The sequence below is a fragment of the Thermobia domestica genome, chromosome 8 (genome assembly GCF_964235325.1).
Source record: "Thermobia domestica chromosome 8, izTheDome1.hap1.1, whole genome shotgun sequence".
NCBI lineage: Eukaryota > Metazoa > Arthropoda > Insecta > Zygentoma > Lepismatidae > Thermobia > Thermobia domestica.
Genome location: NC_137461.1, coordinates 231,966,631 through 231,983,906, shown reverse-complemented (window position 1 = coordinate 231,983,906; position 17,276 = coordinate 231,966,631). Strand labels below are relative to the sequence as shown.

General features: G+C 31.8%; 1 long non-coding RNA gene across 1 annotated transcript in view; it reads left to right on the top strand.

Annotated features, from left to right (window-relative positions):
- The first annotated feature begins 641 nt into the window (after positions 1–641).
- Positions 642–17,276, top strand: part of LOC145693487 (uncharacterized) — a 467,427-nt gene continuing 450,792 nt past the window's right edge. The window contains exon 1 of the long non-coding RNA XR_014132795.1: positions 642–770. This is a non-coding gene — a long non-coding RNA (uncharacterized LOC145693487). The remainder of the gene's footprint in view (positions 771–17,276) is intronic.

Here is a 17,276-nt window from a genome sequence, read left to right as displayed (position 1 = left end):
GTACCTAAAGTACAGGTCCACTTCATATCCCAATCAATTCTTCTTTCGCTTTCCTCGGATAGTGTGATCGTCGAGGACGTCAGCACTCATATATGTTGGGCTAACATGGCCATAGATGCCGAAAGCCCAGAAATCTAAATCCTAATTCTAATTTTAAATTAGGTCGTAGTTGATTATCTAAGAATGGCAGACAAAACTCGCTATTTCTCTAAATTGTGATTATTAGATCAATATCCTTCACCCGCACCTTTTGTATAGTTCATTTTGTCCCCAAAACATTACTTAATCAGAAACAGTCCAGCAAACTAACTACTCACTGAATATACCCTACAAATATTGTGAAAGAAGGAATCCCTGAAATTTTTCAAGTACCATAAGTTTATTTCTTGAAAAAGACGAAAATAATATTTATACATCTGAAAGTCAATTTTGGGAAGGGAATAAAAATAAACTATGGTATACATATTTAAAGCATTAAATGCATTATATTAAAAAAATGAAAATTGAAAAAGAAGAAAATATATTAAGAACCGAGAGGGATACGAAATAAAGATGAACAATCTAATGGATTAGGTCCTAGTCAATAATATCCGTGCTGGCCACGCCGCGGCGCTGACTGCATCCCTCTGCAGCGTAGCCCGGTTCCTAGTTGTTTCGGCGTCAGTCGGCAGTAGGTCGGCAGAGAGATTAAACCAGTTCATAGACGTAAAGAAACATCAGTTTTCCCACGTACTTCGCTGTGACAAAGCTTTTACATATCATCACACGCGGTAAGTACAAGAGACAATCTTTACTCTCTTACCTGGGCAATAGAGTCGATAAAATTATTTACTTTTTCAGCGCGAATATATATTCTCAATTTGATGATAACTTGAGTCTTCTTTCCAGAGCGCGTTTCGCGTTTCAATTTTTGTCTTCTACTTGGATTCCTACAAGACTTTTTTTTTTTTTACCAAGAGAAAAAGTTCTCTTTTTTTTCCTTTCTTTGTGATCTAAGATAAGAAACATGTAAAACGATAAAACGAACCAAGTTGGCAAGACTTTCAGCGTGTTAATGATTGTTTTATTTTACATTCACGGTGCGAATTTACATTTAGGACACTGGAACATCTGCAGTGTTTCTGCAGGAAACCTCATGAAATAACTGCAGTAGCGATGTTGTCAGAAAAAAGAGGGAGAAGAAAAGAAGGTTCATCCTGAACAAGTTTTATCTTGTAGTTTATGGCAATACCAAAATAGAGACCTCATGAAAAGTGTCGTTTCCCGCTCGTTTGAACTTCCTGACAAGACAAAACAATAACGAAGAAGCGTTCCTTGCTGCGGGGTCCGCAAACAAGATCGTGTCAGGCCAATTGATGTCAAGGACGGTGCAGGGCGTTTTGGACTCTGCCCCCTCTCTCATCTCCCCCCTCATGGCTTCACCCCTCCCGTACTCCCCCTTGTATTCCGTAGTTCCTGATGCCATATCGATTTACACAGGACAGCACCGTGTGTAACACGTATCCGCGTGCGTGCGTGAATAGTACATACATATATGCATATGTACACACACATATACATACACATAGTTACTAGAATGTTATAGTTTTCAATTAACGTCCGCTATGTAAATAGTCCTTTTATCTGAGTGAGATAAAGGCTTACATTGTGAATAATAGACACAAGGCTGGAATCGCCGAATATACATGCACCATATAGTATAACCGAAAGGATGAAATCTTTCGAAAATAATTTTATATTAGATTTTAAATAATTTTTCGACACATAAGACCGTGCATATCAACGAGTAACGTTTGATTATTTTAATTTTGTTTAACTGGGAACAGTCAGGTAGAAAACTGAAAATTAGTTTAAATAATTTATGATTTCGTTATTACTATTTTAGTCTTAGAATGTAATTGTAGTGAAAATTAAAAGATACAATAAAAAATAAAACTCTCTAAACTTGCCCATGTGCTGATCAATAATTTACGTTAGGCTTGCCTCGTGGTCTACTGTAAATTGAACACAACAATCTATAAAAGAAGGGAACAGTACTGCATTCTAAATTATATTTTGAATATAGACTTTGAACATGATATTTTCTTCATCTGGGTCAACATTTTGACATGTGATGAGGATAATAGTCAAAATTATTAACTTCCGAATCTTAGCGCAAAGTTGAATAAAAAATTTATAATATACATTTTTGTCTTCTCTTACATTAAATATTTCATATTACAATTATGTACGTAGTATGCTAGTATGGCAGACAATACTATACAGATTTTATAATGCAAAGGATATTTTAAATAAAATCTGTAAATCGAAATGTTCATTATTCTTAAATCAACATTTCAGTTTGGACGACTGACCAAGTTCACTCTGAAATTATAAAGGCATATTCTGTAGTTTTACATGAATTTAAAGTTGCCCTCTCTTTTAAAACGATGCTACAGTATTAAAGGAAAAAAATGTAGTAAAATTAGGATCGGTTGTGTGTTGTTAATTTCTGTGAAATAACCACACTTTTTACTAAATTAAACGATATAAATGCACAATCAAGCTTACTATCCAATAGACAGTTGAATGTGCTCAATAATAAGATAATCAGCTATTAAGGATTACATGTAAAGTTCTCTACTTGACAGACGACAATTGATTATGTTGAAGGTCCTATTTCATATATACTTCCATGACTACTTTACGAAGTAATTTGCAGCATATGCCAGACAAATGATGGAATATGTACTTTTCAATTGAAGAATCATCGTATTACAGACCAAATATGAAATACATATCTCACTACCTTACCTTGCTTTACACTGAGTACATGAAATCATCTGTAGCACGTGTTGTGACTTTTAGACTTCTGTAGGTACAGAGAGGTATATTTAAATCACTTGTTTTAATTTAGAGAGTAATTTTGAACATTTTTCTGTGTGCTTCAAATAATATCGAAGAATTATTTTGTGCAATAGTACTACTATGTCTTCTAACATCATTGTTACATTTCTTCACATAGGTGTAATTCATTTTTAATTACATGTGTGAGATACTTCAATATAAAACTTACTCCATAGTGATATATTATACGTATCTTTGAAAGTGTTTGCACATTACTTAAGTTTTCTAACAAAACAGCAATGAAGGATTATGTATGCAAATTTTAATTAAAATGAATTCTGTCGTCACTTTCTCAAAAATTTTTACAATGAACTGACTTATGCAAAAACAGTAAGGACATTATTTCTCTTCTATTTAATATTCTACTTTTTGTGTGGTACATACACTACAAAAACGTTTGACCCAAATGTAATGTAAAATAGTTATTGATTATTAAATAGATACAAACTTTGATAAATATATATGTAAAATACTAAAGTGGATCTTATAAATCTAAACATAAACTACACTCAGCAGTCTATACGAATATGGGTAAATAACGTAATTCCCATTTTAAGAGGTCAGTTTTGTTCTTATATGAGCTTAAATATAATAATATGTTTAGAAGAAAAATGCTGTCTGATTACAAAGGATTAAGATACGTATTATTGTTTCAGTTGACACGTTTCTATTATGTTGTTATGCCATTACTTAGTAAATTTTAAATGATAGTTGTTTACGCAAGTGTGGTTTATATCTTTTACAACCAACTTTGTAGTTAAAAGTATTTACTTTAATCATAACGTTTCACAAAATACAAATATACCAGGCTCAAAGTTCAATACTATGATAAGAAATATATTTCAGATCACTCTTTGGAATATCATTATAAGAAATATATTACAGATCGTATTGGTACATTGATATACTTTTGTTACCTACTTTTTTTCCTTCTCAGAAAACTTACTATTGGCTTTTGCTACTAATTACTCTACTAGTGGGTTAAATTCTTTCTAAACTTCTTAAATATATTTTGTTGTAAATGACTTTAACATAATCTATAGTTATGTTAGCTTCAATAGCAAGACCATAATAATACATAACTTTCTGAAAGTTATTGTAAACCTAATTAACCTGCATAAACTTTTTAATAATTCGTTGATAGAATAGTTTTAATTATTATTTAATATTATCAACACATCTCATTCCACTATCAAACCTTTAATTATTTAGATCACTTAAAGCTCATCTTTAATGTTGAAGCAACAGTTCGTTTTATTTTTACGTTTAAAATAATCTGATCTAATCTTATCTTTTTAGTTTTTAATAAGTGAAACTTTTGAAGTGATGTTGATCCATATTTACATTTCTCTGAGAAAATTAAGTATCTTCTTGATACTCAACATTATTTAATGGACATCTTATGACAAATTAATGTCAAGATTTTCTCTCTTGGATCTAATTTCTTCTATTAGGAATAACAGTTTATATCCACATGCCTAGATTCTATAAATATTGTTTTCATGTTTTTGACTTCGTTTAAGAAACAAAATTTTAATTCCTGAAAACTTTTAACACAAAACTGTAGGACAATGAACTTGACATTGCATGGCAGATTTATTCGACAGGAACATATTCAAAGAAATGTCAAGATTATATCATCTAGATATTAAATAATCTTGGTGTAAAATCGTATAACTAGTGGGCGAGTAGAAAGTACTGTTACGCGTGGGTGTGAAATAAAACCATATCTTCAGTATCAACAAAGCGTGCATTACAGTCAGGAAATTTTTTCAACGGCATCTACATTATATTGAGTTGTGCATTGTGATATTTTTGTAATGTGAAAATCAATAATAATATAATGATAAGCTTTGTTGATATAATATATTTATGAAGTACATAAAATCATATTTATGCTAGTGTCATAAGAAGTGTGGATTGTGTTAACAGTTGTTGATCACAGAATTACTAACTGAGAACGTTATAATAGCTAGGTATAACTGACTAATATTATACCTAGTTAAACATGTATGATGTACTACAGGCCACATTTTCCTTTAAAACATATAACTTTTCTCATAATATTCTCAGATTGTTTGAAGTTTATCTTATTATTTAAAAATAGAAACTATGTTACTAGATCATATTGACATGAATTTATGACATATTAAAAGTTTCTTGCTTTGAGTGTTTAGCAACCCTAATCACACCAAAGATGTATGAGACACAATTAGACCTTAACGTGGCTACTGAAAAACCTGAACTGCTATTGACAATCGAGTCTGCATTTACTACATTGAAGCTGGTAATTGTAGTAATTCAGTCCTAAGTAAGCTCATTAATGTTTTAGTACACGATGTTATATTAATTTAACTACACATTTTATGTACCAATACATTTAACCATTCAGTCATGATTTATATATTGCAAACCAGTGTTATATCATGTTATATATCTGATGTGTGCCCACGGTCTTTCAGATGCTAGAGCGAATCAAAGATTTGAGGACGTGAACATAGCGCATAGAAAATTTGCAACAGAAACTTACAATAACTATGTCTACATTATCCTTTGTAGAGTGTTTTTAAAGCTTTCTGCTTATCAATGTGTCAACTCGAGTTTGAATCATTTAGCCTTTTCATGTTCTTCTGTAACCTTCTATGTATGCAATTAAGGTAGAACGTAAGCACCATAACAAGAAAGGAATAAATTGTTTTTGCATGATAATAAACACAGCTCACATGTTAACACAAGAGCAAAATTGAAGAACCAGGTAAACATTTCGCATCTGCACTCCAAAAAATTCAGACTTCCTACTAGTTTAGTGCACTTTGGAAATATGTGTATCGGTAGTAGAAAAAAATAGGTATGAAAATATTGGCAAATAAATATTTAAATAATTTATTTTAAGATGGATACAATATTTAATTGTATTGGTGGATAGAACTGCTACAATAATACTGAGGTAGATTCAATTTCGTCTGTTGGCACTAATAAGTTACTCTGATTCTTACTTGGGCTTAGGATTGAAACTGTTAAACCATTATTTCTCTGGAAAAAAATAAATAAGTTGTAGCTAAGTGAAAGCGTACTGTATTACGACAAAAATATTCTCATTAGAGAGATAATCGAATAATTTGAGAAGATATTCTGATTAGTGATATAGCCGAATAATTTGACAAGGTATTTTGATTAGAATATATTATCAAATAAGAACATATGCTTTAATTTGTTGCGTAGATGTTGTTTTGATATTACCTTTCCGAAATGCAATATCCAACTGACATTTTAAACAAAAAACAGTTAAATCTTAATATTACTAACTGTCAAGTATTTCTGTTATGAAACATTTCTTCCTTTACAAATTTTAATGAGCACATGTAACTGTACTTTCAACATTTCTAACTAATGTCTCCTTATTCACTTTTTTGTGGTACAAATTAACGTTTAACGTGTTTGTTTCTCGTGTTTTTTTACTAAATATTTTTTACAAAAACATTATTAACTCTAAATCCAAATTTGATAGCAGATTACTCAAGGATCAAATATCTGCACAGAAAAATATTTCGTGTGCATACTAACAAGATCAAGGCTTAACACTATGCTGCGTTTGATGAATATCAAAAGAGTTCATCTAAAAATGTTAGTATTTTATTTTAAATATCATCAAGTCTAACTTCAAAATTTAGTTGTCCATAAATAATGGACAAGACATTTTACATGCGAACTGAGGAGGTAATGGTCTACCACTATGCTAAGTTAGATTAAGATCGTATGAGTTTCTTTGAGGACATGTGCCTTTCCTTGCATGTGTCCTTCTGAGAACGAATGAAGCCCGAAATAGTAAATTGATGGTATAGATATTCGAAATTGATACAAGAATTATAGAAAAATATCTCAAGAAAAAGATAGAAAAGTAGAATACGAAGAAGCTCAAACCAAGTAAACACACAATAATAAATATAGGAAAACAGTTATACAGTACATGCTTGGACAGCAAAAAATAGCATCTATGCAACAAACTACAACATGCTTTCTTACTTTGGCAAATCATTTGATCGGAGTATTTTTCTTTGTAGTGCATTTTAATTAAATCCAATTGTGTTTCTTAAAATGTATTCTCCGGTAATAAGTGGTCTTCGAAGTATCCTGTTGTCGTTTTCTTTGATTGAATAGTCCCAAAGAAGACAGAAGAAATAAAATTCACATCAATTGAGCATTTCAAAAAATAATTTAGAATCTCAAACTTATATATCACATACACAAAAAACTAACTAAACTGTATGTTCTTTGCACGGGAAGAATAGGTTTGTAAACATGTATAAACCCTCTTCCCTCTCCCTTCCCCTACGATACGTACTTCAGTAAAAAGTGTATTGATAAAACCCATAAAATATTATATTAGGCATAATTTTTGAACCCGCTACCTCCTTAGGATATGCTTCTTAATGAACATTACATGATAAAATACCAGTTTCAGATAGGTACTAACTATGCTTCAAAATTCTTATCGATCGAGTCAGCCGTTTTCCGTGATACGATCACAGACAACAGACAGTGTAGATTGAGTGTGTCTAAAATAATTGTAGTAATTACCTACTTCAAAACCGAAAATTTGGAAACATTGCTGAGATATTTCCTTAATGCATTTCATGGTTCTAATTTGAAGGGCTATGAAAGACTCCATTTTTCGAATAGATTTTGACCTCTTAGGTTCTCGAATCAAAGTAACATGATAAAAACCTGTATCAAAGTAGATACTAACTAGGTTTCAAAACTAATTTCCAAGTGTTCGGTCGTTTTTGCGTGATACGATTACAAATAAACAACAGAGAACGTCGCTTGTAATATGACGAAATTTGATGGCGAAATTTTATATATATATATATATATATATATATATATATATATAGAGAGAGAGAGAGAGAGAGAGAGAGAGAGAGAGAGAGAGATAAACGCCCCTTAAAAGAAGAATTTTCAAAAATATTGGGACATGTGTCCGTTTATTTTTGATGAGGAGTTTGCATTCTGTGTGTCATCTTCCTGGGTTGACGGGCCCCTTAGATACTCAATATTTCGCATAAATTAATACCTTACCGCTCTACGCTTGCATTTAAATGAAAGTGCAGGTAAAATCATAAAAATTTAATTCAAGATTGTTGATACCTATATCCAGAACATCATTTCAATCAGTTCAGACGTTTTCCTGTGATTTGATTACACACAAGGTCAATTTCGATTTATACCTCAGATTATATAATTTATTATGGTAAAGATTACAAGAATTCTAGTAGCTTATCTAGATATTTTAATCATAAAACCTTGTTAACAACCTTCAATTATATTTATTTGGAAATTAGTAGGAGTATCGCAGAGTATGCAACATGAAAAATGAAATTTGAATTTTTGCATTTCTTCTCAACATTCATTCTCTACTCAAAAACTTTGGTAAGATGAATGAATATTTGAAAAGGCGAGTAGAAAATCGTTGTATTCCACGGTCAAATTAGTATTTTTGCATCTTGAACATTATACTAACCCGTTAATCTCAACATCACTGCGGATACTATACTAGGCAAGGTTAATACCCATAATTACTCCCATACGAATACATGGGAACCGATTTTTGATTTTAAATACTTTGGGATCAAGTGGATGATCACGTCCATCTATGAAATCGAGTACTAACTTTTCATCTTCTACATCCTTGCCAAATTTTATGGTGATCCATTTAATAGTTCTTGGGATTCTTTTGTTACTCGAGCAGACTTGCACGTGGACAGAGTAAATATATAAAAGAGTTTTTTTCTAAACCAAAATCGTTAACAGTTTGTATTTTCTTTTATTATTGTCAATATTAAATGAAGGGTATTTAAAAATATTAGTGAATCTTTCTTTTTCTCTAAATGTGATAAATATGATTTGCTTTCAAAGAAAATGATGTTGGGTTCAATGCTATTCTTTACTTATATAAAAGATGTGTGTGTGTGTGATTTAAAAATAGACGGACATATACAATCATTTGCCGACGATAAATAGTAGGGTGATCTGTGGAACCTTCTGACTAATAAAAGTGGTCTGGAATTAAAACAAAATGCATAAGAAACGTATATTTCTTAAAGACGAGATACGGTTTAACTTCGTTCGAATTTTGTCTTGTGTCATTAGGTGATCTTTATTTATTTTAACGTATGGAAACTTTGTTATTTCCTCACCCTTTTCTTGTCATTATGATTATCTTACACGGTAGTTTCATATGTACCTAGTGCAAAAGCAGAAAAAAAACGGGTATAGTGATTTAAACTCGAGTCGACAGAGAGATAGGCAGAAAGCTTTACTTGTGCTATAGAAACGATATAACGACATTTTTAATAGATAATTATTGTTAAATGTTGTTACAGTTTTCTGTGTGGTTTTGTCACATCAAATATTTCTTACACCTGATGGATCTTCACGATGATCCCGTATTGGAAAGACCCCATATTGCATAGTTTTCGCTTTATTTTGATTTGATCTTTAGATTAGATTTTTATGGATTGGAAGTGCTATTTTTATAGAATACTATATATATATATATATATATATATATATATATATATATATATATATATATATATATATATATATATATATATATATATATATATATATATATAGTAGGGTGATAAGTCCCTTGACACTTCAGTTATTTAGTTCTCAGCTGATTACTGATTCTCGTATGAAATGAAATGAAATTTTTGAGTCCCACGCTTATGCCGGGACGGTGACGATGAGAAATGAATGAAATGGTGAAAGGAAGAAAGTGGGAGGACCCCGAGGAAACTCACTAACACGGTGTTTGTCCACCACAAAGTTCAATTCGCGGGGGCAGAATTTGAACCCGGGATAACATGCACCAGAGGTGAACGCTCTACCACTGAGCCACCGGCTCGCTACCGCTCTACACCTGAGCTACCGCTCTACCGGCCCGTACTGATTCTCGTAAACAATATGTTATGGTGTGGTTCGTGATAATACCCTGTATGTGGTACGTGAATAATAAGTGGTTCTTGAATAATATGTCTTAGGAATTAGTTTTATGAAGGGCGTTAACCTTGTTATTACCATATGCTCAAGGGTTTTAACTCTCGTGTTACATTAGTTTCCCAATCTGTGGTCCGCGGAAACCACGCGGTCGCGAAAGATTAAAGGGATTTCACGGACGTTGAATTTTCATGATACTTGATCGTATTTTGTTGATCATACTTAAGATATTTCTGATATACATTATCTAGGTTTCAACCAATTGACAAGAACAGAATATTAAAGTTACAAGAAGAAATAACAAAAATACTGGCCTTGGCTGAACAATGCATCAACCATCATAATAGGTCAATGTTTAATTTATAATATTAGGCCTAACTGGTATGATCATATTCTGTCGAATATCTCCATTATATTGTCATAAAAGATATATTTGGTGTTGTAAAACTGTAATTTATCATTTTGTCATTAATGATATGTAAATTATTATTTTTTAATCACTAGCTGAACCTGCGTTCTCTACACAACGCATCATTCACATATTTTTTCCATGAACATAAATCTCCTTGTCATTCCTCACAACATTTGTACATGTTCCTTTACAGACACAAGTGAAAGACGTCCTGATAAAAATCGACAACGGGTGCCATGAAGGGGAGACTTTTTCAATTGTTTTTTTCAATACCTCACACCGTTTGCAAGATGTGAGCCTATGTCCGGTTAGACTTCTTAATTTATGTATGATCAGTTTTCTTTCTTCTTGCATGCAGTATGTAATAAGAAAATACATTACATACACAATTAATTATATTGTCAATCATATATGGTGTTCATTGGGCAAAACACTCCAAAGAAAAAAGATTCATCTTAGCCTGGAGAAATGGTTATCCTTCGTTTTTCATTATCATTTGACCATGAAACAAACGCTCGAAAATTATAGAACCCATATATACAACTATGTTGTGTTAGAATGTACAGCGGTGGACACTTCTAAATGGTACACCTTAGCCGTAAATCTCCATATGGCTGTACCATTTAGAAGTGTCCACCGCTGTACAACTCATAGGATATGATGTTTTACTTTCTAAAAATGTCAATGCTTCCAGTGTACCCCTAAAAATGTAATGAACAAATAACAGCCATGTTTATTTAAATATTCAATTAGAACTGGATAATTTACACAAAATTTGGAAACGACCAGTGAAATGGCAGGACACTTGTGGTTTTCGAGATCTCAATGTCGAAAGGATTGGAGACAAACATATAAACCTAACATTGTAATATATAGATTGTTCATTGTTTTATTTCATAGGGTTTGCAGATAATTAACAGTTGCTACAACAGACCCACAATATCAGAAAAGATTGGGAAGCACTGAGCTACATAATTCACATATAAAATGTCGTTAATGTATTATTCACTCCAAATGTAAAGTAACAAAACATATCTCAATTATTTTCTAAAGCAGTACGGCAACTAAGGAAGTTGAGTAGCGTGCTTATCCAATTGATTGACAGACACGTTTCTTGGATACTAATTAATGTTTTGCTAATCTGACTTCACGAATCAATAACTCAGACATACTTTGTGGATTTTCTAATTTCCAAGAATACTGTTTGTAAATATGTATTATTTATATTAACAAAATTTACAAGGATGCTTGAAATTTCATTGTTAATCAAAATTTTTACTTTCAAATATTTAAACATGCATGTGTTGAATTGTGGATGAAAGTCGCTAGCTGAATGCAAAGTATAATTTATCATATTTTGTTCTTCAATAAATTAAGTTAAATATATGATAGATTCCCAATTTCGATTCATAGTCCAATTGTAGATATTTTTAACTATCAAATTTCATTATATTTATATACACAGATGATTTTGTATGAATTTTTCATGTCTCTTCTCCGAAAGTATTTACAACGATATTGTATATTTGTAAGTTACTTCCATTCTTCTTTTAACTGTTTTGGGCCTAAGTGCTATTTAAAAGTGCACAGGGTATAATTACGAAGAAGATGAATATATATAGAACAATATGTTTGTGTTGTATGATTTTTAACCGATGTTACTGTTACTGCAACAACAAATTTACTGTTTTGGGGTTGCTATGACAACCTGTTCTTGTTGATTAGGTGACTGAGAAGATAGTTATTAAAAGGTTGGCATTGCATAAAATTGATGTGTATTATTTCAGTGTATTGCAATTGATATTTTGATATTTCTTGCGGAATATATATATATATATATATATATATATATATATATATATATATATATATATATATATATATATATATATATATATATATATATATATTACAAATGTTTGATAGTGTTGTGTGACTTCATTTAACCTAATATCATATGCATTGTATATCGAACTGGGTAATGTAACGGAAATAAGAAAATATCGTTACATATTTAAGAATGAACGTATATATTGATACCTAATCAATGTCTTGTCCAGGTACAACAAATCGAAGTGAGGTATCACTCATGTGGTGTTAGGTGCTCCGATATATTGAAATAAAGAATGAAATATTAAATGTGGTCTGAGAAAGGAATACTTATAGCACCATTATATCAAACCAGGCACATAGAGATTCGGTCTTAGAGTCCCAAAATAAATTGCTTATTTTCTCATTTTAAATTTAGTGGTTTCACTATTTACGAAAGATTTGATATTAAAAGAAATATCGCTGCTTTTTCCATCCTTCAACTGAGAAATACGAAAATTCTCAACATTATTAGAATTTAACCAAAAAGTAAATAAATATGTCCAAAAGCGAGATAAATGCCAATCGTTAGGTTTCATTAAGCTGAATAAAATGACATATGAATGCATGTAGATTGTCATAGGTAATTTTCGAGAAAGTTCAGAAAATCAAATGTTTTTGTATTAATATAAACTTAAAAATTGATACTATGCAATAACCAAGGTACTTAACAAGATGGAACTGATACTGAAGAATGCATTAATTAAGCTTTTGACTATGTGGCTACCAACGTGACAATACACAATAAGGTTAATGGGACACAACCCTAAATTGTGATAAACTCTAGAACTTCATTTCTCTTTAAATATAATATTGTTTAAAGAAAATATATATAGCAATCGATAGATGTGATCAAGCTGTAAAATTCTTTTTCTAATGGTTTTTGAGAAAACAATAAAATTATTATGGTCGGCTTAAAAATTGATGTCTTATTTGACAATCCAATGGCGTTGATTGTATATATTGTTGTTTGATTTCTTCTAATACAGAAAACATACTCTTAATAGTGACATAATGGTCCTAACAGTGTAACATATATTCCTAACAGCGATACACATATTAGTTGTAATATGTCATATCTTTTCAATATATTATCCGGTCTAATAGTCGACCAGGATACGCCAGTAAGATTGAGCTTGCATCGTTCTCGTATCTACACTTCCTATATATTGTTGATGAATGATACATAATTCAGAAAACTTTCAAACATTGACATTTACCGTAGCAACAGAAAATAAATCATTAATGTGTCAATTTTTTGAATTCTAACTCAAATTTTAAACTATTTTTTTCAATTGCTCACTAGATAGATATATAATAATGTTTAGGTATTTGTATAAACCAGTGCACTACGCAAAGTTATATGGAATATATTTTAAATATACGTAAATCATGTATATACTATGTTCCCCTAATTCACAAGTAATTATATGGAAATATAATTATTTATAATACGACGTGATACCCAAAATATCCGACAATGACATTGTAAAAATCAGAAAACTATAGTTATGTCCTGATGTCCTCCCTCACCTTCAAGATAGTCCCCACTGGCATGTATGCAACAATCCCAGCGTTGTTCTTATTTTTGGAAGCACTCCTGGAAATCCGCAGGGTGAAGGGTGTTCAGGATCCGTTGCGATTCCACTTAGATGTCTTCAATGGAGTTAAAACATCGCCCTTTGAATGCGAGTTTCATCTTTGGGAACTGGTAGAAGTCGCTCGGAGCTAGGTCAGGGGAGTAGGGAGAGTGGGAATCCGTTCCCATATTGTTTTTGGTCATATTATTTTATTATTATTATTATTATTATTATTATTATTATTATTATTATTATTATTATTATTATTATTATTATTATTATTATTATTATTATTATTATTATTTCATTAAAGAGGTAGAATGAAAGGATATAATAAGAAGTGTGGTTGTCACTCATACAATCCGAGTAATTATTGATGTATATTGAGGGATTCTTTGAAATTTTTTCACAACTTGTTTCTCCGTGACACATTAATTCTCTCCAAACTTCTTTGTTTGATTTAAGATATATTAAAGGACTGTACAAACGTTTGAAAGGAGATTCTTTTAATAGTAATAGTTTGTTGTGTAGACACAAAAAGTTTCCATGTTTAGACCAATCAGCGTAAGCAAACTACGTCAAGGATCTGTTTAGTCTTAAATAGTACTCTAAAGATTTATTGTTCAAGTAATGGTGTCAGAATTTATTGTTCAAGTAATACATTAGATAACAGACACTGTGTGTCGAAGAAGTATGTTCAGATAAAACTTAACCGTCTGTAGAAAGACCATATCAAACATATAATATACTAGATGAGAGAGCTGTATGAACTGTTTTATCTGACTATTTGTTTAAAAAGGTTAATGCTATTCCAGCAAATAATAATAATAACTCATCCTTTAGCACACCATCATAGGTGGAAAAATACTACCGAAGTATTTGTCTGGCGAAAATAGTGAAAAACGATCTAAAACTTCAGCCAGAATATCCTCCCATGTAATTAGAACCAGAGACCTACTACCAATACTATAAAAATAATTACTTAAATACACAGCATTAATGGGTCTTGTTCAGCCACAAGATAGTTTTGCACTAGAAACCCGGAAAAGGTCTTAATATTAAAACACTACATATACTTTCGTAAGTGATGTATTACCAAACACAATAATTAATTTATGAGAAGCTGAAACTCAGCTTGTATGTGATCTAATTACGGGAAAAGTGGCTGAACCCGATTAATGAAATTTGGATATAGTAATCAACTACTTAGTACTGTGATTTTATTACATTACTTCGATTAAAATGTGTGCCCTAAGAAGGAATACAAGGAGTCAAAATTTTCCAAAATTGAGTATCTCATGAGTCCCTCAAGTTAAGATAATGAAACTCGATATATAAACCAATTTAAATAAACTCACACGTGCCCCAGCCGTTTCTGAATTTTTTTCTTTTAATGGGGATTAAGGGAGAATTTTCTGCATTTGTTTTGGCACATCGAAAGCAACGTTTTTTTTTTTTTTTTTTTTGTTGTTGTTGTTTATGATTGCATCACGAGAAAACACCTTTGAAATGAATTTTGAAGCTAAGTTAGACCTACTTCATGATGTTTTTTTTAAACATGTCAGTTTGATCAAACAATATATCCTAAGGGAGGTTAAAACTTTATGCTAAAAATGAGATATCTTATGGATTTTTATCATTACACTTTGATTCAAACCCGTATTCTAAGAAGAGAAATATTTTCCGTAAATCAATTCTTCCCATTGGAAAGAACGGTTATTTCAGGTAGTAGACTATATAAATAATTCTAATTAGCATGACTTTGATAAGTTTTAATATTCATTAATTGCAATGGTGTACTTGCACTTTTGAACAAATTCATCAGTAAGGGTTTGATTCTTGAAAAAAATGAAACTTTTGAGTTTTACGCCCCATGGTTATGCCGGTTAGACTAAAGGAAACGGTAATGATGAGAAATGCATGAAATGTTGGAATGGAAAAAGTGGGAGGAAGCGGAAGAATCCCTAGGGAACTTACGCACACAGTGTATGTCCATCCAAAGTTCATTTGGCGCGAGCTGTGATCAAACCAGGGACCCCATGCACTAGAGGTGTCCCGCTCTACCACTGAGCCACCGCGGCCATCCTGGTTCGCCCCTTAGGTCTAGCCTAAAAGGAGCTGAGCGATTGGAACGAAAGTTGCAGGATTTATAGCTCTTCAGCGTACAATAAAAATGCGAAAAAATAAAATAAAAATTTTCATTTGCAAAAACAAGGAAGGGAGGGGGACATGACCCTGAAAAAGTGTCCAAATGGGACAAAATATACATATGTTAGTCTGTGTAACGTCCTGAGAACAGAAATAATTTTAATTTTTTCTATTTCTATTTGAGGGAGTAGAGGGGGCATGTTTCTTCATAAAACCTTGAAATTTGTAAGTTTTGTCCTATTTGGACAATTTTTGAATGTCATGCCCCCTGTCACCCTTTGTATGAGCAAATGGAAAATTGTATTTATTTATTTATTTTTGCATTTTTATTTTAGACTGCAGGGCTATTAGTACTGCAAATTTCTTTCCAATCGCTCAACTCCTTCTCGGCTAGACCCAAGAGCCGAACCCCTACCAAATCATCTCGTTTAATAGTTGCTGTTTTTTTAAATATCCATTCTTTATTTCACACTGTTAGTCACGCTTTCTATTTTGTCATTATCAAAACATTCAGCAGAATTAACATATAAAAATAAAGCTTTGTTTCTCTTTCGTACAAAACTTCTTGACTCTAGCCAGTACTGACATTTTGTGTTGAACGGGAGGACTCGTCACAATTGTTTATTTGCGAAAACTTTCTGAATGCGCGACATATTCAAATTTCCCTGGACGTAAATTTGAGTCTGGAATTAGTGTTATGTTATGTTGTGTTGTCCTTCGAACAAACGAACATGCATTTTTTTCTTTTTAAATGGGCCGATCAACGTGAAAGAAAAATTGATTTCAAAATCTAAACCCAAACAGAATTACCAAGAAAGATACAATTAAATACAAACGCGTAAACAGGAATTTAGACAGTCTAACAGAAAATAAATGTGTTCGTTTCTCAAAGTTAATTGCGGAAATATTGGCGTTACAATTACCTTGAAAATGTAAGGAATTGTGTATCTATTTGGGTATAAAGACATACATTTCCTCCCTTCCTAGCCGTGTGTATGTGTTTGTCTGCGTCGTTTCCTTTCTGTGAATTTCCTTTCTTTCAGTTGGCACCACAGCAAACGTTTCTTCTGCTTGTTTGGAAAGGAAGAAAGCAGAATAGCATTTGTAAGACTGGCTTTTATGTCTTGCTGCGAAGTTAGAAAGGAAACTCCGTTCATGGTCTTAAGCACCCTGGCAAAATATTTTGGATGCACAGTCACATAAATGTCAACATACAATAAACAGGCTGAAATACGGCTCCGGGATGCTCCTACTTGGAAAAGCTTCTAGTTTGGTTGCTCTCTGGAAGTCATTCTGCCATTCCTTCCAGTGATTATATTACTCATTCAACCAGTTGTAGGCTTGTACATAGAAAATAAACTTGTGTAAAAATGGAT